Source organism: Sus scrofa, chromosome 5, assembly GCF_054392235.1.
Source record: "Sus scrofa isolate SSC_HxYL_T2T_F1_AM1 chromosome 5, Sscrofa_HxYL_maternal_Yorkshire_Landrace_v2.0, whole genome shotgun sequence".
Classification (NCBI taxonomy): Eukaryota; Metazoa; Chordata; class Mammalia; order Artiodactyla; family Suidae; genus Sus; species Sus scrofa.
Genome location: NC_139387.1, coordinates 93,475,942 through 93,502,238, shown reverse-complemented (window position 1 = coordinate 93,502,238; position 26,297 = coordinate 93,475,942). Strand labels below are relative to the sequence as shown.

General features: G+C 39.8%; 1 long non-coding RNA gene across 8 annotated transcripts in view; it reads left to right on the top strand.

Moving 5' to 3' along the window:
• The window catches only part of LOC100514051 (uncharacterized), a 167,642-nt gene that overhangs the window by 255 nt on the left and 141,090 nt on the right, over nucleotides 1-26,297 (top strand). For 4 of the 8 annotated variants that reach the window (XR_014804313.1, XR_014804312.1, XR_014804310.1 and 1 more), the window contains exons 1-4: nucleotides 16,672-16,809; nucleotides 17,828-17,931; nucleotides 18,518-18,629; nucleotides 19,187-19,375. This is a non-coding gene — a long non-coding RNA (uncharacterized LOC100514051). Of the gene's footprint in view, nucleotides 1-16,660; nucleotides 16,810-17,723; nucleotides 17,932-18,433; nucleotides 18,630-19,186; nucleotides 19,376-20,417; nucleotides 20,547-26,297 lie in introns of those variants that run through there. The other 4 variants (XR_014804307.1, XR_014804309.1, XR_014804308.1 and 1 more) reach the window with 4 other exon arrangements.

Genomic DNA, 26,297 nt, shown 5'->3' with positions numbered 1-26,297 from the left:
TACCTCTCAATTTACACATTTAGGCTCACACCCTTTGAAGAAAAATCAAACAAACAAAAACCTTGAGAAGGCCAAAGTATTCTACATCAGGCAATATGGAAAATGGTGAAATTTGTGAATTGCAAAAGATAAAAGAAAAATATTTAGGGAAAAAAGAGATCAAATTTTTGTTGAGTTACAGATTCACCAATTCTCAGTTTCATTTTCACTTGCTGGATCACGAAGCCATTGTCTTCCCCAAATGTAAATTTAGCATCACACCCCTAAAAGTAAGTACGTTTAGCTTGGGCATCATCACTGTGTTCACTTTTTCAGGGGGCAGCACACCTCTTCCATCCCCGGCATGCTCACTCTTCATAATTTCACTTTGGCATAACTTGCTCATTGTCACTCAGTTTTTCCTCTCAATAAAATAGCCAAATTATTTTGATGAATGGTGCTTCTCATGACCAACACAGCTTTTAATGTTTCATCTGGAGATACTTAAATGAGAAATTACTGTATCAGTGTCCCGGAGCACAGAGCCTTTTCTTGCACCTGTGGTGAATCCACATCTTGTTAGTGATCTACAGGTGTCAGACTTTCAGATTCATGTTCATTTTTTAGACTGTATTGACCAGTCATAGTTTTAGTCATTTTCACATTTGAGTTTAGTGCTCTGTGATTTGAGGACCTTGAATGGTTTTTGCAAGTCTAATATTCTAATATATGAATACACACTTTGGAAGAAAGGGTAATTGGGACACAGGCATCTTTGAGTGAGCATCAGGGTAGCATTTGGAGAATCTTCTCAGCTGATGTCTCCTTTTCTGGTCACTTTGGGGCTCTCAGTTAAGCAGCAGCCTTTGAGGCAGGAAAGATAGAGTCTTTGAAATCAAACCAAGTTAGATCAAATCCCAGACCTGCTATTGTCTTGCATCAACCTCTGTGAAACACAGTTTCTTCCTCTGCAAAATCAGGATTATCACACACACTTTACTAACATTCCTTGACCATTTCCTGCTTGCCAGGCCTCAGAGCCACGTGGCTGTAAGGCAAGTACTATTATTATCCAGTTTACAAATTACCACGCCGAGACTTGGAGAGGTAAAGAAAACGCACTTAAGCATACGTGTTTGTGAAGTTTCAGGGCCTCTTGTTGGTTCTTTTATTTCTGTAAAATTTGTTTTTAGGAAAAGAAATTCAGGGCCAAAAGGTACGTACAAGATAAATTTAGTTAATTTTCAAAATGTTACTTAGCGTCAAGCGCCGGATGGTGGAAAGCGATGTTAAAGCAGTAACTTGTATTTCCCCATGTTGCTGCCTTGCGGACTGAGGCCGTTTGAGAGTGCGCTTTCTAAGGGGTCGTGGAGAGCTGTGGGCTGCTTTGTGCTTTTCTTCGTGAAGATGGTGGTGGGGCTCTCATCCTGATGAGCACAACTCCTTTTCAGTAAAGAGTCTAGATAAATGGCTGTTCCATCGAATTGAATGCTAGTCCACATGGCCATTGTTATGCCCTCGATGAGGAGTGGATGCCTTTTCCAGAAGAGCTTGACGTTCTCAGGGAGGGGTTTCATGACCTTGAAGAACTGGCTACCTGTGATTTGATTCTTGATAAAGAAAAAATGAGAATTGTTTACTAGAAATTTAAGACTTTTCTTCTCTTGTGGCTTCGTTTGCTGCCCATTCCCCATGTGCAAGACACTGCCAACTTTGGTTTCTTCTCTTGCCTCATCTGCAGGCTCTTGAAGTCTGTGGGATGCCCAAGTGTGTATAGAAACAGGAAATAGCACAGTCCCTTTGGTTAAGAATAACACGTCAGTTTTCTTTCCTTGCTTTTGTGTGCTCTCTGGAGCTCACCCATGCATGATGTTCCAGTTGACTTCAAAGACAAGTCTGTGGTTGGATTAGCTCCACGGGACCGGGAGCAAGGTAAGAACAGGCTTAGTGCTTTCAAAGCCCCCACTGGGGAGCTGATAGAGCCAAGCTATGTGGTTACCAGGACAACTCGTTCATTGTGTCCCCCTGGAAGAACAGGTAAATTTGCATAATGCTTTCTATATTATTGTTACTACTAAAATTATTTTTTAAATGATGACTGGACAGTACCCTAAAATGGTTGACTTACAGCTGTATAAGTCCTGCACTTGGGGAGTTTCGTGCCTAATAAAGCAGGCATTATAAATTTGGAATGAGATAATACCACTAAAGTTATGAAGGTATAAAACATGCAAATCATAGGATGATTTTAGGTTTTAAAAAAGGAAGGGCATAGCAAGTTGTGTGGGCTTGAGACATTGCATCTTAGGTATGTTCATTTCCCAGACATTGCCAGCCAAAGTAATCTTTCTTACAGAAGACTAAAACCAGGCATTTCTGAGGGAAGGAAGGAAAAAGGCTGGACGTCTTGAAGGCATCATCAGAACCTTACTTTGGGAGAAGGCTTAGTAATGAAAGAGGAATGGTTGGAAGCCCTGGGCATGGAGGTGACTTGCTGGAGGAGAATATGGTAGACTGGAGAGGGTTAAGAGACAGAGCAGATAGGGCAAAGTGAGCTTTCCCCATGGACTGTGAACCTAGAAGAGCCTGCAGGATAAAGTGTCAATGAGGAGGAAGTGGAAGTGATGGGGTCCATGGGAAAATAAAGGAAGCAGCCCCAGTGTTCTACTGTGTGGTTATTGACCATAGGCTTTCTTAGGAAGTTTCAGAGCCATGTAAAGGCAGATGGAAAGTCTTAATTTTCAGAAATCAGAGGACCAGACAGAAGAGGCCACAATAATTCAGGTGAATGACTGCCAGGTCCTTCCCTGAGACTGTAGGTGTGAGGTGAGGGGAAAAAAAAAAAAAGCCATAAAGTTAATAGATGCGAAGGAAATAATCAACAGAAAAGCAACAGCCTTGACAAAACCCAACACCGTGGAAGAAGGACTCAGAAACAGTAAGGGATAGGAAGGAATTAAAAATTGTTTGAAGGTTTTTGCTTATTTGATGGAGGAATTACAGGTAGAGCCAGACTCAGTGAGGGTATAGAGTAAATTCTAGACAGAGGACCAAACATACTCATTGCATGGTTTTCCTTCTGAATCTGGAATGAAGAAAGAGAAAAAGGCTGTTTCTTTACACTTTGATTTATACCATTCATTTTAAATCCAGGATCACAGAGTATTAACATCTACTAACATGTGGAAGTTACATGAAGCTAAAAGCACCTTTTAATCCCCTGGCTCCCACACGCTGGAGTTCTTTGAGCCCATTTCATTCAGCATTGTTTCGGGAGACACGGCGGAGAGAAACTGCTGTCTGTGTGGTAACCAAAGGCAGAGACTTTGTATTACTGAACCTCAGATTGAATCTTGACTGTGGTTCTGTTCTAGTGAATAGAGCAGAAACAGAAATGAATCACTTGTCTCCAGAAATTGTCATTCTGACTTTGCTTTTGGAGACACTGGCATGTGTACTGTGGCTGGAACAATTCTGCTTTGATTTGTTGTCAAATACTTGATATTGGCCTTTGAAAGAGAAGGAAAATATTGTGTGATTCAAATGGGCTTTTCATTTGAAAAAAGAAGACTGTGGATAAACTCTCTCTTCTAATTATTACCAGTAGGTATTCCTCTCCCGAGATATATGCCATCATTTTATGACCTTGGAACTGCTCAATATTTGTTTCAGCATTCACAGAGCATTTTTTTTTTGTCTTTTTAGGGCCCCACCTGCAGCATATGGAGGTTCCCAGGCTAGGGGTCGAATTGGCGCTGTCGCCGCCAGCCTACGCCACAGCCACAGCAACGCTTTAACCCGCTGAGCAAGGCCAGGGATTGAACCTGCATCCTCATGGATACTAGACAGATTCTTTCTGCTGTGCCACAATGGGAACTCTTCACAGAGCATTTTTGTATATAATATCCTAAATCTTAGGAAATATAACAGGAGTTTTAGTCTAGCTGGAAATTCTGGAAGAGAAAATTATCAGGTAGAAGCCCCTCATGTCAAAGTTACTATGAAGGCTGAACCTGGAGGAAGGATTTTGAAGGTCAAGAAGGCTAGGTAGTGACAAAGCCAGGAGAATTTCAATTCTCTTTGTATCCAGATGAGCCTCTTTTTACGCCCTGCTGTCCCTTCCAAGTGTAGGAGATTCTAAATGGTTAAAAACTAGTTGCACATATAATTGCCACTGACCAGTAAATCATATCTCACATTTGATGTCTCCTAATGTGACCACACACCTTATCACAAAAGCATTATTCCAAAACAAAGCATAAGCACTCAAGTCATGATTGATAGGGTTTAAATAGGAATTAAGGAAGATTTAAAAAAAAAAAAACTAATTATTTAAGAAAAAAATCATATTTTCTCTGATTTCCTCAGGAGATATAGTAAGAGAGTTAGGGGTCTACCGCTATGTCATTCCATGTTTGCTCGCTCAAGAGCCCGCCCTCTTAGGATGAGGGCTGATTGCCCAGAAAGTTTGTCAAATGTAAACGTGGTCGAAGAGTAGAAAGGCCAGAGGAAGAGAAAGGAAGGGGGATGGAGCAGCCGTTGACCAAGCCCCAGCTGAGCTTGCCGTGGTCTGGGTGGCCCAGACTCAGACATGGAGGGTCATCTCTTCAGGCGTCTTTTCCTGTCCTAAAAGTGCTCTCCTTGCTTTTGGTCCCTGTCCGTCTTCATTCCCATCTCTCTCCTCCCCATCCTACTCAAACCTCTTGAAAATTTGGTCTGGATGTGCTTTGCACCCTGCCTTGTCTCCACTTTAGAGTTCCCAGTCTCTGATACCTTCTTTCACTTCCCAACTGAGCGAATGGTTCTTGGATTGCTAAATCCAGTGGGTTTGGGAGTCTTTCCTGGACCTCTCTGTGCTCTCGGCCCCACTGATCGCTCCCTCCTCCTTCAAGTTCGCTGCTCTCCTGTCTTCCAGGCATCATACTCGCCCTGATCATCCTCCTCTACGTCTCTTCTCTGTCTCTTTCATGGCCTTCTCGTCTTCCTCTTCCCCAGGGGTCATCCTCAGCCCATTGCTTTTCTCACCCCCTACGCTTTCTTTTTGCACATTCGTCCATTGTCACAGTTTACAATTGCTCATAAATTTTAAATGCAGTTTGAATCTCCTTCCTGCAGTTCAGATTCAAATATCCAACATCCTGAACGGCCCATCAGGCACCCAACCCAGCATGTATTAACCTGTTGTTGTTTAAACAACCTCCTCATTGTTCCCATAACCTGGTTTTTCCATCCGTGCTCTCTGCAGAGTTTTGGGGAACTGCTATCACCTCATTCGCCCAAACTGCAAACCCAAGGGTAGTTTTTGGCTTCTCATGTCCCACTTCTGTTGTTTTTCACATCAAACCCATTACCAGGACCTGCTAATCCTCCATTCTAAATAGTTCTTGAACCCAACTCTACTGCTCATCATTAATACCGTTATAGCTCAGACCTGCTGCCACTTGCTGTGTCCTGCTAGGTCATCTGCAGCATTTGAATGGCCTTTCCTACACCAACCTTGTCACCATCGAATCCATCTTACATATAACCCAAAGTCAACCTGCCACTTGCAAGCTTAAAGCCCTCTTGTGTTTTCCTGCCCTGCTGGATAAATCCCCAAATAGTCCTATCTTAAATTCTACCCTTAAAATGCTACTTCCTGCCTCTCTCTAGTCTTATCTCTAACAATTTCCTGTTTTAAACGGCTGTCCAGCAGCACACAAGAGCTGGGGAGTCCACATATAATCCATATCATTTCTTTGCTTTTGCAGACTCCCCAGCCTCTAAGTCTCTCCTCCTCTTCCCTGGTCACTCTTCATCTTCCTATAGGCAACACAAGTGTGTCCCCTCCTCCAAGAACCTTTCCTTTATGTGTCTTGTCCATCCTTCATCCCAACTGTCCTTATCAATACTCCGTGCATACTCCAGTGATTGAATTAACTGTCATTTTCTAATTTGTATTTTCGTGAGCTGTACGGCCCACTGATAGCTGTTAACAGCTTGTTAGCTACTTATTTCCTTCACTAAATTCGGATGTCTTTGGGAAAGAATTTGGTACAGACATAGAACAACCTTTGTTAGTTCCACTGCTGACAGTTGAGTTAGGAGGCTGTCTGTGTGTGTGTGTGTGTGTGTGTGAGTGTGTGTGTGTATAAAAGGATATATACATATATATAATATATATATAATATAGTGTTTTTAATCTTGCCTTTCCTTCGAAACAGTAACTGAGTCGCAAATATACAGGTGTCTTTACCCTCTCTCACAACATCCACAGTTCACCTATATTTTACCACCAAAAAGAAGCTGAAATTTAAAAAGAAATTTAAAAAGAAATTTAAAAAGTTGTTGGCTTGCACGGAACACCACGTATCATGTAGAAATATCACAAGAGTCTTTTTTTCTCAATTTCCAGATCAACCCTTTTAACTTTTATGGTATTTCTTCTCTGATTTTTTTTTTTAAACACTTAAAGGGATATTTTATGTGACCTTTATTCAGTCACATGCCTAAAACATGGATTTTCAGTTACCATGTCAGAGAAATCATTTTAAAGCTTTATTTGTCCGTATTTCAGATATATGATTTTTCATACCAAGAGGTAATTATGCTGAGCTTTGCTGTCCCCCAAAATATGGCAAATGCTGTTTTCTCAGGCAGAAGAAGTGAGGTTTATTTTTTGTTAATGAAGTGCCAGACAAGCTGAGCCAACTTGCCCGGCATGATTAAATTGGAGCATCTTTGGCAGTTAGCAGAGTAGCTCTATCCATGCGAATGTTTTGTAAAAATTTATCTTAAGCAATTTTTTTTTTTTTTTTTTGCCAGATTCTTTTCAGGATAAAGTTGAGACATTCAGCAATTGGGGCAGTTTTCACAACATCATAAACATTTCTAAAGACTGGTCAAATAAGTTCTATTATTGTCTTAATTATTCAGCTCCAGTCTTTCTTCCCCTCCCCCCACCCCCCCCAGAGGCACCAGAGCTTCAGCATTTGTCCCATATGGGTGTGAAGGAAGTGGCAGAGTTCAGATTTAGAAGCATGGCTTGTAAAGTCACTTCATTTCCAATTTACATTTCCTCTACTTATGCTTTATAATGCTATTTGTTCACTATCTTTTTTTTTTGTTCTTCCTGGTATCAGAGAGAGAACAAACACACATTTCTTAAGAATTCACTCTTAGAATATCCTACAGAAATAGATTCCCGAAAAAAAACACACCAAAAGTGGAAAAATAGACAAATGGGTACATTCTGTGTTTTAAACATACCATCCAATTTTATTTAATATGTTTTCTATTGTGTCGACTCACCTCTTCTGTCGTAGCTCAAAAGCAGCCATAGGGGAGCAGTGACTTTGTTCCGGGGAAACTTGATTTACACGAATAGGTGGCAGGCTGGACTTGGCCCGCGGGTCATAGTCTGCCACCTCTCTGTTTAACTCATCACTTCTATTAGTGTTATTTTTTAAAGTCATAGACATAAAGATTAATCCTTACTTCAGTAATGAATAAAAATTTAGGTTATATCAAAGACAAACAGGAATTCTTCAAAGCTGTTAAAAAGGATTCATTTTTAAGGTTTTTTTTTTAGAATTGAAGTTATGGCTTTCACAATGGTCAGTTTCTTGAGGAGAGTGAATAGATAATTCATCATAGGCTCCCACCTTGACCAGAGCTCGTGGTAGAGGCGTATTTTAACACCAACATGTGATTAAGGCCAACTCCTAAGTCAAGTTGCTCATATTGTAGACAAACTATGAGACCCAATTTTTAAGATTCTTTGTTCTTTGTGCTCTGTTACTTCAAAGGATCCCAGAGTAGCTGCATTGATAATGGGATAAAGAATGGAGCCTTTGGCAGTGAGGAAGCTTTATGTGCTTCCCCCGAGGCTGTGTTCTAAAGCTTGTGGGGTCTTCTGTGGTAAGCATGTAGGGATAGGTTTGTGATAAGTAAGATATGTGTTCTTTCACTAGTGCTTCAAATCTGTTTCGTTACAAACAGGAAGAAAAACACTTCTGGCTGTGAACATGGGCTGACGGTGGATTTACTAGTATTTTCGACTCCTTAGATTTGAGGTTATCATGGACTAGTGTCCTGGGTGAAGCTTTGAAAGTACTCGTGACCTGTAAATGGCCATATGTTGGAAAAGGTGCTACTTGGCAATTAAAAACATCTCTTCTGTGGAACTCTGTGACCACCACAGTAGGCTCCATTACAGAGTACCCGAAATATATATCTTAACCATTCCAGGCTAGCGGGTGTAAATCTCCCTCGTTCTTTTATGGAAGTACTGCCCGTTATAAAACCACTTTATGCTTTTCTTCCCCCCGCCCCCCATAAACACTGTGCGGTGCTTACGGTAGTATTCCAAAGATGCTTATGGTAATTAATTAAGGAGGTGAAAAACATCCTTCCCATGGCGGGGAAATGAATATCAACTTTTATTAATCTAGTTTTAATTGGTTCGAGGATGATTGCGGATAGCCTTGTGCCAAATGTGTCCTTGATTCTTACTGTGGCATATTTTTTGCATAACTGTGCGTTTATAATTACACAGCTATAAGGGCCCATGCCTGCACACACGCACATGCACATATGCAGATTAATTAATTTCAAGGAGACAATTCCGATGGCCACGCTCAGAATGGAGATCATTATGGCATATGTCTGCCTCTTGTGACAGGGGCGTCCTAACAGATAGAGTTGAGCCTCAGAATAGTCTACCATCCTACAATAATTGCTGTATGCTTTTAGCCCCATTAAAAAAGCGCATCTTTAACCTTCTGTAAGAAACATCTATACCTTACTATTCAGAGACAGCTATTTTTAAAGTTTCCAAATTCACTTACAGCTGTTCTCTGCAAGGTCTTCCCGTCTAGTCCAGCAGCGTCCAACTGTGTCCAAACCAAAGGAAACACGAAGAGACTCTCTGTCCCTCACGGTGGCTGAGAGATGAGTTAAGAAAGCAAGAATTGGATGATGGGGGAGTAAACGTGCCATCATTTGAAAAAGAACTCTTTTCCTTTAAGCTATATATAACTTATCCATTGTAAACTGAGTAAGGCTGTTAATAGTAATGATTAAAACAACAACTGACCCTACATTTGTCTGTGCCAGTAACCTACAAAGTCTTCCTCAAACTTGAATTCACTTCATCTTTTTGACAGTCCTATCAATTAGGACAGAGCTGATTATTTCCTCCCTATTCCCACCTCTGCAGTTACTTCCAGCTGCTCTTTCCAAACCTGGTGCCCCAGATTTGGAGTAGACCTCTCGCCTTGAACACCGCCAGGAGGCATTGTGTTTGGGCAACATGTTTGGTGATCCATTATGAGGCTGAAGCACTACCTACTGCGCTACTGAGTCACCTAGCTGATACCTTAGAATGTGGAAATTTCTGCTGTGGCAAGATCTCCTTAGAGAGAACTCAAGTCAATAAAAAGTGCAGATCAGATATCTTAGAATTATCAGGGTGATGCTACTTTTTTTGACATAGAGACATGTGACAGTATTAGAAATGAGCAGCATGGATTAATTCCTAAAATTTCTTCTCAGTTATAGAGTCATTTAAGTTTCCTCCATCTCTCCAGTAAATTAGCCACGGATAATCATAATTATGACCCTTAGGTGTGATAAGACAGTGAAATGCCTCCTGAATTATTAAGAAGTGTTCACTTCTGTCTACCTTGTATGTCATTATCACTTCTTAAAAATCGGTCACCTGTATATATGATATATACATAAAATTAAATTTTAGTAATGGTAATATTTTTTAGAAGAAAGCCCTGTTCCCAGTGTTGAATAAACATGATTATATTTTATGTGGATGTTCCCCCTAGATTTCTGTTTGTTGTCCATGACTTCTTTGCTCATTCAGCATAGGTTATTTGAGAAGATATAATGCTGAGCATTTGTATGATGCTTTATTATGAACCATTGCATTCGTTGTCATATACCCTGTCCAATTTATTCTGTTAGCTTCTGGAGGTATTATTACTAGTGTTTTATGAAGTAAGCCGTGGGGAGTGTAAGTGGTTTGCTCAAAGCCACGTGGCTAATACGTGGTAGAGAGGAAATCCAATCCCATCTGTCCAAGTCAAGAGTTTTTTCCATAAGCCACAGCCATCTCAGAAACTCATCTTCCAGAATCGTGTTGTTGGGAAGTTCCAGCCAGCTTGGGACTCTCTACTTGTAAACCCATCTAGCGGAGTTTTTTTCCTAGAGCCCATCAGAGGAGCTAATATCAACCAACAAACCTGACATTCAGAAAATGTGTTGTAATCCTGATTATCAATGCAAAGGGATAATGTCCCCAACATTAGATTGCATTCCACCTGCCTGGAGAGGTACATAGAATGCATCGTTTTGCAGAGAGACGACTTTATTTATCAAACAATACGACCAAGACTGTGCTAAAGAGGACCCTTTGTAACAGCTTTTTACCATATCTGAGAACAGTAAGCTTTGAAAAGAACTATGGATGTGGGCATTCTCCATTTACCTTCGACACAAAACAGATTTTCTGCCTTTGATGAAAAGAACAGGCAGTGCCCATTCTAAAGAGAGAGTATGAAATAAGAGCTCTGAATGCAAGGTTTTATCGTCACATCCTGGTTTTATTATTTTTTTTTCCATTCTAATCAGAAACCTGCTTTAAAACAAGCTGCCCTGATATTAATAAGTGACAGAGAAAAGTCACTGCCTTGAACTTGCTCACATGAAAAGTGGCACAAGAAGGCGAGGGACACATTAGAGGAAGAAGTGCCTTCTCCATTAATAATTATCTATAAGGAACAAACAGTGCCTGGAGGTAGGGCTGGATCCAGAGAAATAGAACTCGGAAACATTAGGGCAGGCCTCTGCTTTTTCAGGGGATACAGCTGATGCTGAATGCAAATTTACAACTAGAACAGAGCTGCTAACAAAGTCTTTCTACACTCACCCATTCTGGAACAGTAAGGAGAAACATCTCCTGTTTTTATTAGGCTCCTTCTAATTACTTCTGACGTGTCAGTATATATTGGGGATAGAGAGAAGAGGGAAAGATTGGGGGGAACCTTTTTTAATGTGATGTCAGTCTTTAAAGAATTGAATGAGTCGCCCCAGAAATGATCTTCTGTAAGCATGACACTGCCACTTAATAAAGCAACAGAGAAAATATTGAAAGGAATGCTGTCAACATTCTGGGACTGGTGTAATTTTGAACAATCAAGCATAATGGCAAGATCAAGTTTGATGCCATGCTGTACAGCTTGCAATTCTGTGAAATTATAAAACTTGTGAACGGAAGGGATGGAGAAGTACGTAACCGCCGGATGGAGGTAAGGATACGGGAAGCCTGAGATTCCAGTGGGGTCGCGTCTGACCTTACTGATGTGCGGAGTGTTCTCTTGAGTCAAGGTAACAGAGGGGAAACAGTCAAGGTTTCCAAAGGAAAGAATTTCCAGTTTCATAACAGGAAAAGTTTTTGCATTTGGAACATCTGAGAAGTGTTGTCTCATTAAAATTTATGATCAGAATTAATTCTCATTCTGCTAAGAACCAAATCACCTGGGTTGAATCTGGATGTGGGATCATATAAAAAGGATAATGAGAAATGACAGTGAGGACCACTCAGCAGATCTGAGCTTTCTCTTTTTCCTTTTTTATTGTTTTAAACTTTCCATATGATGTTTGGAGGTTATATGGTGTTGGAAAGTCAATATCCTTGGTTGGCATTATTATACAGTATGAAATAAGTAGGATCCTTTTTCAAAATCACTCAGGTTAAATGATTTAAATGGCCTTAAATGAGACCCAAATATGTAGCCATAAGGAGATACAACACTGCTGCAAGATAATGAGAATTTATTTATTTTGTGCCTGGCACAGTGTCTCTGCTGACTTAAGGATGCTCACATATAGAAAAACTAAATAAGCGTGGGATAACTTGCCCACGGGGTTGTTGAAACAGTCCATTTCCTTTGCTCTGAATGGCTCCTCATCGCAAGTAAGAAACCAGATTTATGCTCTTTGGCTCCCCATCACCCCTGTTCTCTACATCCTCTTGGTGGCAGAAGGCTGAGTACTGCATCTCCTCTTTATGCCTTTATTGTTGCATAGATAATTCCAGCTAAGGATATTTACATCTCTTGCCGGTATTGTTTCTCGGTCTTTCCATTTTCCTTGGAATAATTGAATTGCTATCAGAGAATCTATTTCTCCTCTGACACTTCAGCCCCTTCCTTGACCTCCATGAGTTCTAATCCTAAAATTGCCCCCCTCTCAATGATACTTTAGGCGGGTGTCTATTTCTGGGACACACCATGCCTATCTGGAGAACTGTAGGCCAATTCTTGCTACATTCTCATTTCAGAATGAGAGTCTGGTGGTCTTTGTGTTTGTAAGTCCAAGCCTTCTGGAGGTTGATGGTGGTGCACTTTCACAGGCGCAAGTGTGGCATTAAATTTAAGACTTATATTTGCCTCACCATTACTTTTTCTGTCTTCTCACTCTCTCTCTCTTTTGTCTTTTTAGGGCCGCACCTGGGGCATTTGGGTGTTCCCAGGCTAGGGGTCGAACTGTCACCTGTGCCACGGCCATAGCAACGCCACATCGGAGCTGTATCTTCAACCTACAGCAATGCTGGATCCTTAACCCACTGAGTGAGGTCCAGGATCAAACCCACATCCTTAAGGGTACTAATCAGATCCGTTACACACAATGGGAACTCCTCTGTCTACTCTATATACCCGATGAGGCTACACACTGACCCCTTTATTCAAAATTTTAATTCTAGACTAGGTATACGCCAATACTTTCTTCCTCTCAGGATTACCAAAGAGGATCCCGTGTCTGAGACACTGGTAAAGGAGGCAAATGTTCCCTTCCTCACTGCCCACCTCTTGGGTACCAGCCAGTGATTCCCAAGTCCATTGGTGCCTGGACCACAGAAAGGCAATTTAGTGCATCCTGGGAATATCCCAACAAAAGTGGGAGCTTTACCTAGAATAGCTTCTCATGTTTCTCATTTGGGGCCTCCAGGCTTCTAGCTCTCTCTCTCTCTCTCTGGTGACCGAGTCCATTTTAGAACTGAAAGGAGAAAGGTGTCAGTCTGTTCCTTTTTCTTTGTATAATACTTACTGAAGAGCACAATGCTAGTGGGCATTCAGCACGTCATCTTCTAGTACCTACATTACTTTCTCTTTGCGATGGAAATTTCAATTTTAGGTTCCTAAGTAGCCATTTCTAAGTCTCCTTTTGGCTTCAAAGAGTTGGAACTTAAGCATTAGCCTAAGCTTCTAGAAGATAAAGAAAGGAAGGGAGCAGAGAGAAAAGACAAGCTGAGAGTGTGGACAGTTTTATGGCTGCTGAATCGTGCAAGTTAAATCACATCTCTGCTGTCTGGGTCAATTTCTGTTCAGTAACTCTGCAGAGAAATCTGGATTATGATCTAATCAAGCAAGAGTTAAGCAAGCCGTCCTTTTATGTAACTTAAAACCTAACCATATAGAAAATCTACTCTTGACTTTTGAGCTGAGTGTCTGACAACATTGTAAGCACTTATTTTTATTTAAGATAGTTCTGTCGTGTTTTGTAATTTGCCTGTGCTCTCACCAAATAGAGGGGGATGGAATTATTTGTAGAGCTATGTCACAGTGAATTTTAAAAGCCAAATTGTCCCTGGGCTGAAAGAATTTCCTGTGACCACAACCAATTTTCCTAAAATCTGTATTAGTGCTTTTACACTGAAATGGCAGAATTTGGATTGTTAGTGCTTAGTTGCAGTTCAGGTAGTCTATTCTAGGTGAACTAAATGTAAATAAGAACAGCGTATATTTATTGAGTGCTTGCTGTGTGCCATGCACTACATCAAGGATTTTATGGGGATTAATTTACTTAATCTTCACAACCCTAAAATGTCGGATCATTTTTTCTTCCTATTTTATAGATGAGGAAATTAAGTTGTGGAGAGATGAATCACGTGTCCCACTTGCAAAAGGTAGTGTTAGGATTTGACCTCAGGAGGCCTGACTCCATTAGGCTGCAGTTCGTTCGGTACCTGCTCTACACAGAGACCCTATTTAATAATGTCTGTTCTTGCAGTTCCTTTCTGACTTGAGATTTTCCACATTCAGTGAGCATCTTCAAGAATTTAAGTTTTAAAGGAGTAAATGGTATCCCCAAAATGACGATCAATGGGAATCTGTTTTGCATTTGAGTACATGGAACTTGTTGGAAAGAAGGAGATGCTAGGAGCAAAGTAGAAGAAGCAGATACGTGAGCCTAGAGCCCAGAGCAGTTCGTAGGATAAAGCTTTAGTTCCAGGCATATTAATTCCACTTATATGGAAAGAGCCAATGTAAAGAACTCATGTCTTGATATAAATCTCTATCCATAATGACATTTGTTTTGTAACCATGCTGGGCAAGGAGAATAGAAGCAGTGAAAAGGACTCGGGAGCAAGACTGCCTGGATTCAAATCCTAGCTCTACCACGTCCTAAACATGTGGTCCAGGGTCAGTGCCTAGATGCCTCTGAGAGACTCTGTTTCCTTATCTGTGAAAGAGAGATAATGGTACCTACCTTACAGAGTTGTCATGGGGGTTGAATGAGTTCATATACATGAAGGATTTAGAACAGCGCCTGGCCCATAGTAAGTACCCTGCTGTGAGAGTGTTTGCTCTATTATCATCACACCACCATCACCATTATCATCACAGGGTGCTCAAACATGATAAGGCAAGGATATCAACAGGTGTTTTATATTTAGACATTCCTGGGGCTTTCGTATAGGAAAAGAAGATTCTAGATTCGGTTGATCTTAGGTAGCATTTGCTATATAAAGTGACTCAAATCACCTGGATTTATTTTGGTTTTAGAATTTGAGTCATAATTTATATGTTAGCCAACAAATGTGTTGCCATACCTCAGTCTGAGGGTGGGATTTTGCTCCCAGCAAAAGGGGCTTTAGCAGCCACATCGAATGATTATTAAGCAGAGAGATTAAGCCCTATCCTCAAAAATCTGAAGCTGGAAGTGGCAAAAAATGAGAGCTAATCCTACCTGCATTTGGGAAAGTGGGGTTTGGAACTTATGTAGCATAGCAAATCAACATAACTGATTTATTTTGGGATAACGTCAGGAGAGGTAAAATGTGGCTTATAGAGCACAGTTCTGATAGAGTTCCACAAATTTAAATGTTTATCCCTCCTTTCTTAAAAGAATTGGAACGGATGCTCTCTGACACCCTTTGAAGGCATCTGTTGGGGTGAGAGAGGCTTTCTTCCTTCAAGGCAATTTGGTCCAACTCTGCCCACTCACTGATGGGGGGGGGGGTCCTGGCCAAATTCCAAATGTGATTAGTGTTGTAACTATTATTTCACAGGGTGGAGTGTGTTTGGGTGGATGGAGGGGGAAGCCTATAATTTCAGAGTTGTTAGGGGAACATTTCTGCTAAACCTCTTTTTAGTCCAAAAATTGATGAAAAGATCTCAATGTTCAAGATAATTTGAGGGCATTATACTGTCCCCAGAATAGAATGCACCCACGTTGTTACTGAATCTTGATGGTGCAGGTTGGAAGAGTGTAAATATTTCCTCCAGAACATTGATAACCATTTTGACCCATTTTTTGGTGAGGTCGAAATCATCTTTTTAATTATTTGAACTCTGAGAATCACTCCACGTAAACATAAAATCAGAGGTAGAAGCTTAACATAGACCAGTTAAGAAAAAGTATTGCATTTATTTATTTATTTGGCCCTGACCGCAGCCTTTGGAAGTTCCCGGGCCAGGGATCAGACCCTTGCCACAGCAGCAACCCAAGCCACTGCAGTGACAACACTGGATCCCTAACCTGCTGCACCACAGAAGAAGCCCCAAGTATTCCATTTTTAAATCATGCCACCATTTTCCTATTTAGGAAGAATATGACTTAGGTTAAACTGAATGCTATCGATTATTTCAGTACCCATATTCATCATTGCCTGTGAAGTGTAAGCATTTTTATTTTTTATAGGTTATTTGAATTACATTCTAAATGACTACCATGTAAATAAATTAGGACAACAATCATGCCATGCTTTTTTGTCGTCATGGGTCATTTTCGTCAAATGCTGAGTAATTTCATTGCACTTGTGTAATTAGGTGAAGAAGCTCCCCCCCCCAAGCATCCATGGGTCAGCTATGTGGACTCTAGCTGCCAAAGGCGCTTCTCCTTCTGAACAGAGCGCTTTGCTCAGCCAGTGTAGACATGGCCTGATACACAATGGAACTTCTCCCTTGAGAACTGGAGTTTGGACCGATCTAATTCTTTAACTCAAAAATGTGCACAGGTTTGATGAGCAGTTAAAATGCCTACATTTTAGCAAAATGGGCGTTTCAATTGACAGTAATGTTAAGAATAGCATTAATTTATAATGAACTTGAAAGGCAGTAGCACTCACGGTTTCACAAGCTAATCAAGGGACTATCACATCGAGGTTTTAACGTGAGCTTAAATAGCTGTGGCAGGGAGGTTGTTCTTGCAGGTTTATATCTGTCAGGTCTTAACACTAAACCTGTCAGAGTGCACCACGGCCGTGTCACTTTTAACCAAGATGTCACATGTCACATACATTGTGGGAAACAACCTGCTTTGTGTTTTCTCTCCTCTAGGATTTTAAGAGGAAAAGCAAATGTACAAGGAATTTTTTTTTTAACACTGCATTTTTATTTTGCAGATTCTTGGGCTGATGGAGTAAGTGAGTGACGGAGTGGGTTGCCAACTGTAGTTACTCCACTCAATGCGGAATGGCTGCAGGGAATATATTCTGATGTGCCCAAAGAAGTCTGCCCAGGGTGAAACAAATACCTTTGAGGTTTAAATCAGGTGTGTGAAGAATGCTAGGGAGTCTCATACTAAGTGAACTCAGTCAGAAAGAGAAAGACAAATACCATATGATATCACTTATATGTGGAATCTAAAATGTGACACAAATCATCTTACCTGCAAAAGAGAAACTCACAGACATAGACACACTTGTGGTTGCCAGTGGGGAGGCAGGCTGGGGAGAGATGGATTGGCAGTTTATGATTAGCAGATGCAAACTATTACATATAGGTTGGATAAATGAAGTCCTACCGTATAGCACAGGGAGCTATAGTCATAAATCATAATGGAAAAGAATATGAAAAAGAATGTATATATGAATAAGTGAATCACTTTGCTGTACAGCAGAAATTAACGTTGTAAATCAACCATATACTTCAAGAAAACTTTTAAACTGTAAAAAATAATGACAGTCACAAAACAAAAAGAAGGCTGGAAATATGACTTCTTGGGTTTTAGATTTTGTTTTTTGTTTTTGTGTTTATATGTCTCAAGCAAAATGGTGGCTCTTGACTGTTCTCCCAACTCTTGTAATGTGGTAAAATACAACCAAAAGTTTAACCCGCCCTCTCTCCTAGGATTGGATATGCTAGACTCCACTGCCTGGAAAGGTCCTCTACTTTATCAAAACTTTTGATTTTAAAGGCATGTTTGTGGCTTTTCATATTTAAAAAGCATTTTGATTCTGGATAAATTTTTAAACTGGGAATTTAAGTTTGATAGGCTTTATTTTACCATTTGTCTATTTTCTTAGAAAAAAATAACTACTATTTATAATATAGGAGTTAGCTACAAAATTTTTAATAAAAGTATGTTCAAACTGTCTTTTAAAATATATGTTCACATTATCCTTAAAAAGCTAAGTGGCTCAGAAAAATCAATCAAAGGTGACGTCTTTTTTTTTTTTTTTTTAGAAAACATAAACACATTTCCCTTATAGGAAGAAGTTGTATTTAAAAGCCTCTGTTTAATTTATTCAGAAACTACACGATTTTTGTTGCTATATTTTGTTATAAAGGAAGAGAGGCTGTTTCTACAGGTGTCATAGAAAAGTCGATGCTGAGCCATGGATTATTGGATCTCATAGAACCACGGAGACTTGGCAGTAAAATCCTTCCAAAGGTGAGTAAGGACATTGATTTTCCTTCTTGTGCCTGAAGAAATATGACCCAAAGAACAGAGGCTAAATTTAGACTGGAAACAAGTCTGATTTGAAAGGATGCCTTTAAAAGATTGGTGACAATTTTTTCAAAAAAATTAAATTTGGCAATCCAATAAAAATTTGAGCACCTAAATTTTTCACATATATCTTCTTAGATATGCTTCTTTTCTTTATTCCTTTGGGTACTTTTGGGGGAAAAAAATGGCTCTTTGACCAACATTTTACCTGCAATTGAGATCCAGTGATTTTCTGGTGACACGCTTGTGTTGTACAATGCAAAACAATCTCTCTCGTAAACTTGTAACCAAGAAAGCTTTGGCTTCCAAGAAAACGTGTTTTTTACAACAAACCAAAAAATATGAGCCCATCACTGATCTTCTTTATTTAAACTGTGTACTATTCCAGGAATTAGAGCCATAATTTTTAGACACATACTTGCTTATTTGTGTACTTATTTTACAGTTTCTTCTAGATTTCACAGCGTTGAAAAGCTATACCTAATGCGTTGGTTGTTTTACTGCATTGCTTAGCATTCCATCCATGCAGGCAGACGGTGTTCCTAGGTTTGGAAACGTACCTCCCAGGGGAAGTGAGCTGAGGAACATTTTATGCATCATTCATCCGGTTATGAGCCCTTGCTGCTCCATCTCTGCACAAGGTAAGTGATATATTGTGAGTTGGCTTCCGGCAGTGGAAAATGACGTATGCTAATGGCTCTTGCTGCAAAGGGTATGTTTTGGGGACTCATCATGGGGAATATAGAAATCATTTTAGAAGCAAAAGAATAACTGAAACAATTTAAGTTACTCACACACACTCTCGCTTGCTCATCTGTCACACCCTCTCGCTTGCTCATCTGTCCCCAGGTAGCGTTTGGTTGTTTTATCCTGGGACCCACATTCTGTAGTATGGTCTTCCTCATGTGAAGTGAGGTGGTAAATTGGTCATTTTTATAATGAATTTGAGCAGAGTAGGTGATCAAGGAAGGTAATTCAGGCCTCCAAGTAGAAAATTGCCAAATGATCACCACTTTGCTATGTCCGGGGGTCGATAAAATTTGACTTTGAATGCTTTATGGGATCAACAATTGATTATAAGTTAAAATACAGAATGCTAGCAGGTTCATGATAATATGGAGAATTACCTTAATACGTTTTTCTCTTTGATGTCCAGTGGAAAATTTTTAGCACTTTTTCTCTTATCTTGAACTTTCAGATGTTGAAACAACAGCAACAACAAAAATTGTTTATAATGTGTATTCTAACTTTGGATCATCTGGTTAACGCCCTGATGCTATTACCCAGAAAGACAATGCTCTGTCAGAAAAAACCATTAAAGCTCGCTGCTGCGTGATTAGTAAAATAATAGGGAAAGTTCAGCATTCTGGATGTCCCATCTAATGAGGTAAGATTTTATCATGTCCCTTAAATTGAGATTACATTTCATTTTATTTGTTATTATCCCAGCCTAAAGAAAGTTTTGCGTTTCAATTTGACACGAATCCATGATATAAAGCTTTGTATTCATTGTCTCATCTGTGACCAGTTTGAGGCATTTAAAGCCAGGCTATTTAATGTATTTTATTTATGAATAAACTACATTCTTTTCAATGTTTTTCCATCTTTTCCAGCTTAGACAATTGTAACTCAGTATGTCATGCGTATTTAAATAAAAATAAATTATGTACATCATTATAATCCTTATGGGCGGGAAGGACGTACATTGTCTAACCTTTGATGAAGTTTAACTTTGGACATGTTAGTTCTTAAATTTTGAACAAACCAAAGTCAGTGGGATACTTTGAAGTATTCTAAAGTTAAAATGGAAATTAAGATTTCATGGTAAGTGGCAGTCTCATGTTTACTGTTAAAATAGTATAACATCTGCGTGGGAAGAAAAAATGTACAACAGACAGTGGCGAGGTGATGGAGGAGCCAGACATATGGAAAGTTCCAGGTGCCTGTAGACACAGCCTGAGAATTCTCAAATACTCAACCTTCTTTATTTGGTACATATACTGTCATCCACCAAAGTCCTCCTATTTTGCAGACCAAAAATATTAATGTTTCCAACATCACTACCCCTTATATTTATACCAAAATCTCCCACAATGTGTGAAATACAGTTTATTCAAGCCTAAGCACCATGATAGTAGCCATCGTCTCTTTGTGTTAACTATATCATATGACCTTTCCTAAAATATTACAAAGAGGAATTTCTACTAGATAATTTGTGGTTTGTAAAACCATGAATTTTTGAAGGGAAAGAAATGGCAGTTAATTGAAGCATCATTGTCTTCAGTGTGAAAACAGTCTGGGATGCCAGCCTTGGCGGGCAGTGTCTTTGACTCAGTTTCATTTTCTTTGCTTGCTTTGTTGTCACCCTCGGGCTTCTTTCTGGTTCCATCTCTTTTTTGTCTCCCTTTGACTCCCCTATTGTATTCCAGTTGGCAGTTACAGAACAGAAACAGAGCAATAAGACCGCATGGTTACATTTTCCCAGTGCCACCAACTGGGAGTTAAGCTGACTAACATTTCGAAAGCCCAGCCCATTTCATTCACAGCAGGCATGGCAGGTAAAAGCATTTCTGTATTAAAGTACACACTTTGTTTCTTCAAGTTCTTGGTCTAATTTCTCTTGTTTGCCAGTTGGGGGGAGAAACAAAAGTAGATTGGGGACCAAATGCCTGGGGTATTTAATCAAACACCCAGCAACTGTTGATTATAGGATGCAGAAATTTCACTTTCGAGGATTAACTATGGTGGATTTTGCCAATCCAAATGGGTATCCCCTTCCACTCAGCATGTTATTGGGCTCCTTCCTACCACTGGCTAAATAAGATGTAGTGGGAGAATTCCAAGTAGTTGTAATAATAACTCTCGGGTTAGCAGAAGCTGAATGTGCAGGGTGAAAATTCTCATTAGATGTAAGTATTTGTGAAGGTCCTCAAACAGTACATTTTAGCATGTTATTGTTTGCTTCTATTAGAGCACGTAATTGAGAATTGATTTCACTGTGTTCTGTTAATTTGATTACTGTTTTCTAAGTGGTAAGTATAAACTCCTTAAATATTTTATGAAGCTCACTTCATCAAGCCAAGCCCCTAGTGCCCATCACTAGCACATCACTGTATTGATCCCTGACCTTTTGACCTGTCACTCTGCCACGCGGGATGCCTTTCTCTCTCGTCCTTGCAGAGGAGAGCTTAGGGAGCAGGAGTGAGGAAAGGCGTTAGTCTTTCTCCCTGAGTAAACTCGGGCTGTGGAATTATCAGAAGGGATTTCCTTGCCAGCGGTGAAGTTGGGTTGGATAACATCATTTTGCATCTATGCTGAATATATTTTGGAGGAAGCCTGAGAGCACTATGTGAGAGTCATCTAGGAGGGATGAATGTAATACACCTTTCAGGTGGGAAGATGCAAGTTCTGAGATGCATGCAGTTATTGTAATAGTAGCTCATTTTATGAATAAATAAGAAAATTCCTCAGCTGGTGCGCCCATGCTATATATTGAAACAAATTTTACAAACCCTCTTCTTTGACTAGAGTTAGAGCCTTCACATGCACCCTATTAAAATGTAGGATAACCCTAGTTTGTTTTGTTTCATGTTCTATGACCATCCTATGGCTATTTCTTATCAGACTGGATCAAAAGTTAATAGAGGGTATAGTGGAAAAATAACTGTTCTTTAAAATGTTAGCAATGAATAAATAAATAAATAAATGTGTGCGTATACACACGCGCGCACACACATTCATGATTAAAGGCCAGTGGATGCCCACACCCTGACTGTATCTGAAATCTTTTCAAGAGTGTGAGATTTTTTTTTCTATTTTAGCCATTAGATGCTTTGGCCAGTTTGGCCTCAAAAAATTTTTGTGTTCATAAACATCACTTGGGATCCATGAAGAATCTCCGGTACTTACTTATTTTTAAAGAAACATTCAGGATCAATAAGTTCAAAATATTTCACAGTTACCAGAGTAGGTCTTTCCTTGACTAAAGCGACACAGCCATGGTGTAACCGGATTCTCTGGGACGCGTGACCCAGCGCACCGCTGGCGCACTTCACTGGATGAAGCGGTCTCCTGCTTGTCGGATAGCGTGAGACCTCCCATTTGTTTCCACAGTGCTTTCTGCTTTTCAAACCCTTTCCCAAGACAGTCATGGTTAGAGGCCAAGGGTAGAATAAGGGGGAATAAGGGTGATTTTTGTGTGTTTCTTTTTCTTACATGGTAGATGAAAAATGCTAGAGAATGAAATGTCTTTCTTTAGCTTTGGGTCAAATTACTGCATGAAATATGAATCACAATGTAATTGTCACGGTGAAAAGAGAGGGAAAGAGGCATTTACCCTTCAGCTACTGTGATTCTTGGGGCCACTGTGCTGTCTGTTATTGAGCTAAGAGGCAACTCACAGCATTTCTCTCTAACATAACATGAAGGTAGCACTTCCCTTAAACAGATTCATTTTTAAACGTGAACATCTGTGGTCCATGATCCAGGTTAAGTACGTGTACGTACGTATTCATATGTATATGCTTGTCCAGATTTTTCAGCCAAGCAATAAAAATGGTGGAGGGGAGGGAACAGAGGTTCTTTAAGGGTCTAAGGGTTGGGGGGGGGAGTGTTACCTTAAACAGAAGCCAAAGCAAGCGCATTTTTAATTTGAAGCTTTGGGTTTTAGCTTAAAACTTCACTCACATTTTACTTTCTGTTCTATTATATATTATAATTGTTCTACTATTTTAGAAAATTTTAATTTGCTTACCTTTGAGTAAATCTGCTATTTGAGAAGACTGCAATATTTACCCTGTCATGACTCATTCAGAGAACATTTATTGAGCTTCTACTATGTGCCAAGCACTATTTTCCTCCCCTCCCCCAACACTCTCAGGTATTCTAGATACTCCTATTCAAGTCTGAAAAGCACAGAATAGAGGTATACACATTTGTGAGACAGATGAATAGATAGGTGAATTGTAAATTACCACAATTACCTAAAACTGTGCACATTTTTCTATGAAGGGATTTTAGATAATCATTGTCAGAATTTAGCAGAAAGCCCCAGGAAGTCTCTAGGTTTTTGTTGAATTTAAAGCAATTCCTTCATACTTTAGAAGGTTACATTTTCGTTGTCTGTTTTTCAGAGATAAAGTTCTTTCTTTTCCATTTCTGCTTTGACACGTGTTTCACGTTTTATATCCTTTCAAGTTTTATATCCTTCCTCTTTCACTCTTTCCCTCCTGTTTCCCATCTTTCCTGAAGTTGAAGTGCTGCATTGTTTTCCTTCTTAATCCGACTTTTGTGAACTTGCTGTATACAAGTACAATCTCCTGGCGTATATAATCCAGGAGATTAAAAACTCAGGAGATGGGGCTCTGGTTTCTGTTACAGGGTCTAGAATATTGATGTGTGTGTGTGTGTGTGTGTGTGTGTTATGATGAAAACACTGCAGCTTAAGTTTAGTGTACAAAGGTAGTAGTTACGCTGAAATTGGATTGGCTGGTTTGAAATCTTGCTCTACCACTTACTGGCTATATAAACCATTTCTAAACTTGCTTCTTCAGCTATAAAACAAGGAAAGGAATTGTTCCCATCCCTATTTGGTTACTGTAAAGATTAAATGGAATAATGAGTGTAAAGCACAACACTTGGTAGATAGTCAGAGGTCAAGAAATACGCAATGGTCTTCAGTATTGCGTGTTATTACTTAGTATTTAGTAAATTATTATTATTTAGCATTATTTATTGCATGTCAATGCAGATACATGCATACCCGGTAGATGCAGTTTTCTATGTGATGCATCATTCCAAGAATGATGGCTAATCTTAGGCACAGTTGTGAAAAGTCAGTGTCTGCCTTCGGCATTGCCAGCTTTGACTGAGAAGGAGCTCCTTCCTCCCTTTGAGTGCCTCGTGCCCTGCCCCTCTTCTTCCCTTTACTGGTAAAACCTCCTTTCAAATAAGGACCTGAAATTTATCCACACAAAGGTCTAGATGACTGAGACCATTTGAGGTGTTGTCCTTGTAAAGGTCACGGACCTCTTATCAAAGATCAAATACCGAGCGGATGAGATTTCAGGCTTCTGACCACAGCAGCTGGATGTTTGACAGTGTGATTGCTCCCTCGCCTTCTGGAGATCTCCCCAGAGTGGGAATGGTTAACTGGGCCAAGGGGTAAGGTTAGTTCTGCTACTGAAGAAGGCGCCTGCCGGGGCTCTCCTGGAGGGTGTCGGACATCCTCAAAGGCTGCCTTTCTCTCAGCCTGGGGCTGTTTAGGAATGTCTATCAGCCATTCTTTTTTTTTTTTTTTCATTTGTGTCGATGGGTTTTGAATCTAGTTATGACTTAGCCACAAGCAGTAGCCCTTTGAACATTTTTTTCTTAATACTCTTCTTTATCTTGGGATATACATCCATTTTTCTTCTACCTACATCCCATCCATATATTCATTCTTGGTTGTCCATTGTGTTTCTTTCACAAAGACCTGTATTCATGATTTAAAGTTTTCACACATCAAACTATTATTCTGAGACATTCTCCTGAAATAGTCTTTTTTTTTTTCTTTTAATGTAACGCCACTTTATCTGTGTATTCTGTGCCCAGGTTTGAGGATTTGAAGGGCTGAGTTCATGTTTAAGGTATGCCTTCACCAGCAACGTAAGGTTGGAAAACCACTCCCTTTCTCAGCTTTAGTTGGTCAATGAAAGGGGCAGAGAAGGCTCTGCCGTGGTGTTGTAAGAATCAAATGAAAGAGTTTTGTAAACTCAAAAGTGAAGTAGAAGCTTTTTGGTCTTCTTTTCACCCATTATGACTACCTCCTCAAGCAAAAAAAAATTTTTTAAAGGGAGGGCATGAAAAGACAAATTACGCTTAGTGCTTTGTGAAAGAAGAGAGAAGAATCTCTCTCTCTGACATTTTCCCTTATTACCTGACATAGATCATTCTGCACATTCTTATACTATTGCTGTCAGTTGCCTTCCACCAGCATGATACCTTTTCATGCAGAGACAGCCCAGAGAGAACTTCTCAGATAAAACTGTAAGAGGAGAAATGTCTCCTGGTTAAGAGAAGGGGCCTGTAGGGATGGGCTAGATAACAGTTTCTCAAAGGGTCCAGAGCATTCTTTCGCACATCTGCATGCAGCGTGGTCAGGCTGAGATACTTCCAGGTCACGCAAAAGTTTGGACTGAACCAATGAGGCATAACATTTTCAAGATCCTCTATACAAGTGAGAAAAGATAAAAGCTCATATTTTATCCAGTAGCTGCCATGTGAGACAACACTTTCGACAATAATCACTGCCAACTTGGGGGTTTGGGGTGACAACTACTAGTTACCGAGCTACAGACGTTACCAATAATCTAATCCTTACAACTTTGTGACACGGTATTATCATGCCTGTTTTACAATGGAGGAAACTGAGGGCTTTCTGACACTAAAGCCAGTGCTTTTGGATTTTCACACATATCCCGGGATCTAAATAGTGTGTGCATTTTGCAGATGAAGCAATTGACAACAGGGAGTTGAAATAACTTGTCCTGTGGCTCTATGTGGAAGAGCTGGAATCTCATCCGGTTGGGCCTGACCTTGCACACTGCCATTCTGAGAGCCCTCCTTCCCCAAAAGACCTCCCTCCCCACCTTAATTTACAGTCTGATGCACAACATAGGATCAAATTGAATTACTGCAGGAAAATTACAAAAGACACATAAAACACAAGCAATTATTTATTATTAGATTCAGCAAACATAGACTTTCTCTCACATTGTTCTAGACACTTCTAAGTGCTTCCTCGAAATTTCTGGCTTATCTCATGGTGGACCAATAACAAAACTGCTTGCACCGGCACCAATGCACGGACAGTGCTTTGGAATATGAAGATAAGGCAGTTTCCTCATTAACTGAAGTCTTGTAGCCATAGATTTAATTTCAGTATTTACCTGAGAGGCCTTAAATAATACCCACGTTGGAAATATACTAAAACACAGTTAAAAGTTAAAAGTCATGGCCCCTACTTTTTGTGTTTTTTTTTTTTTTTTTTTTTTTTTAATCTAACTGAAGTTAAATAGAAGGTCTTAGCAATGTACCCATAAGAACAAAATTAATTTTGTATGGAGTACAGCTAGTATGTGAAGGCCTATCCTCTCATAACCAATGTAACCAAGACATGAGGACAACTGTAAATTAGCTTATTTGATAGAACAGAGATAGCACTACATTGCAGGTATATGCACTTTTTCTCCAGAGGACAGGTTCATTGTTGTATTGATTAATTAATTTCCTCTCCCACCGTATCAAAATAGGTGAGAGAAATTAAAAGT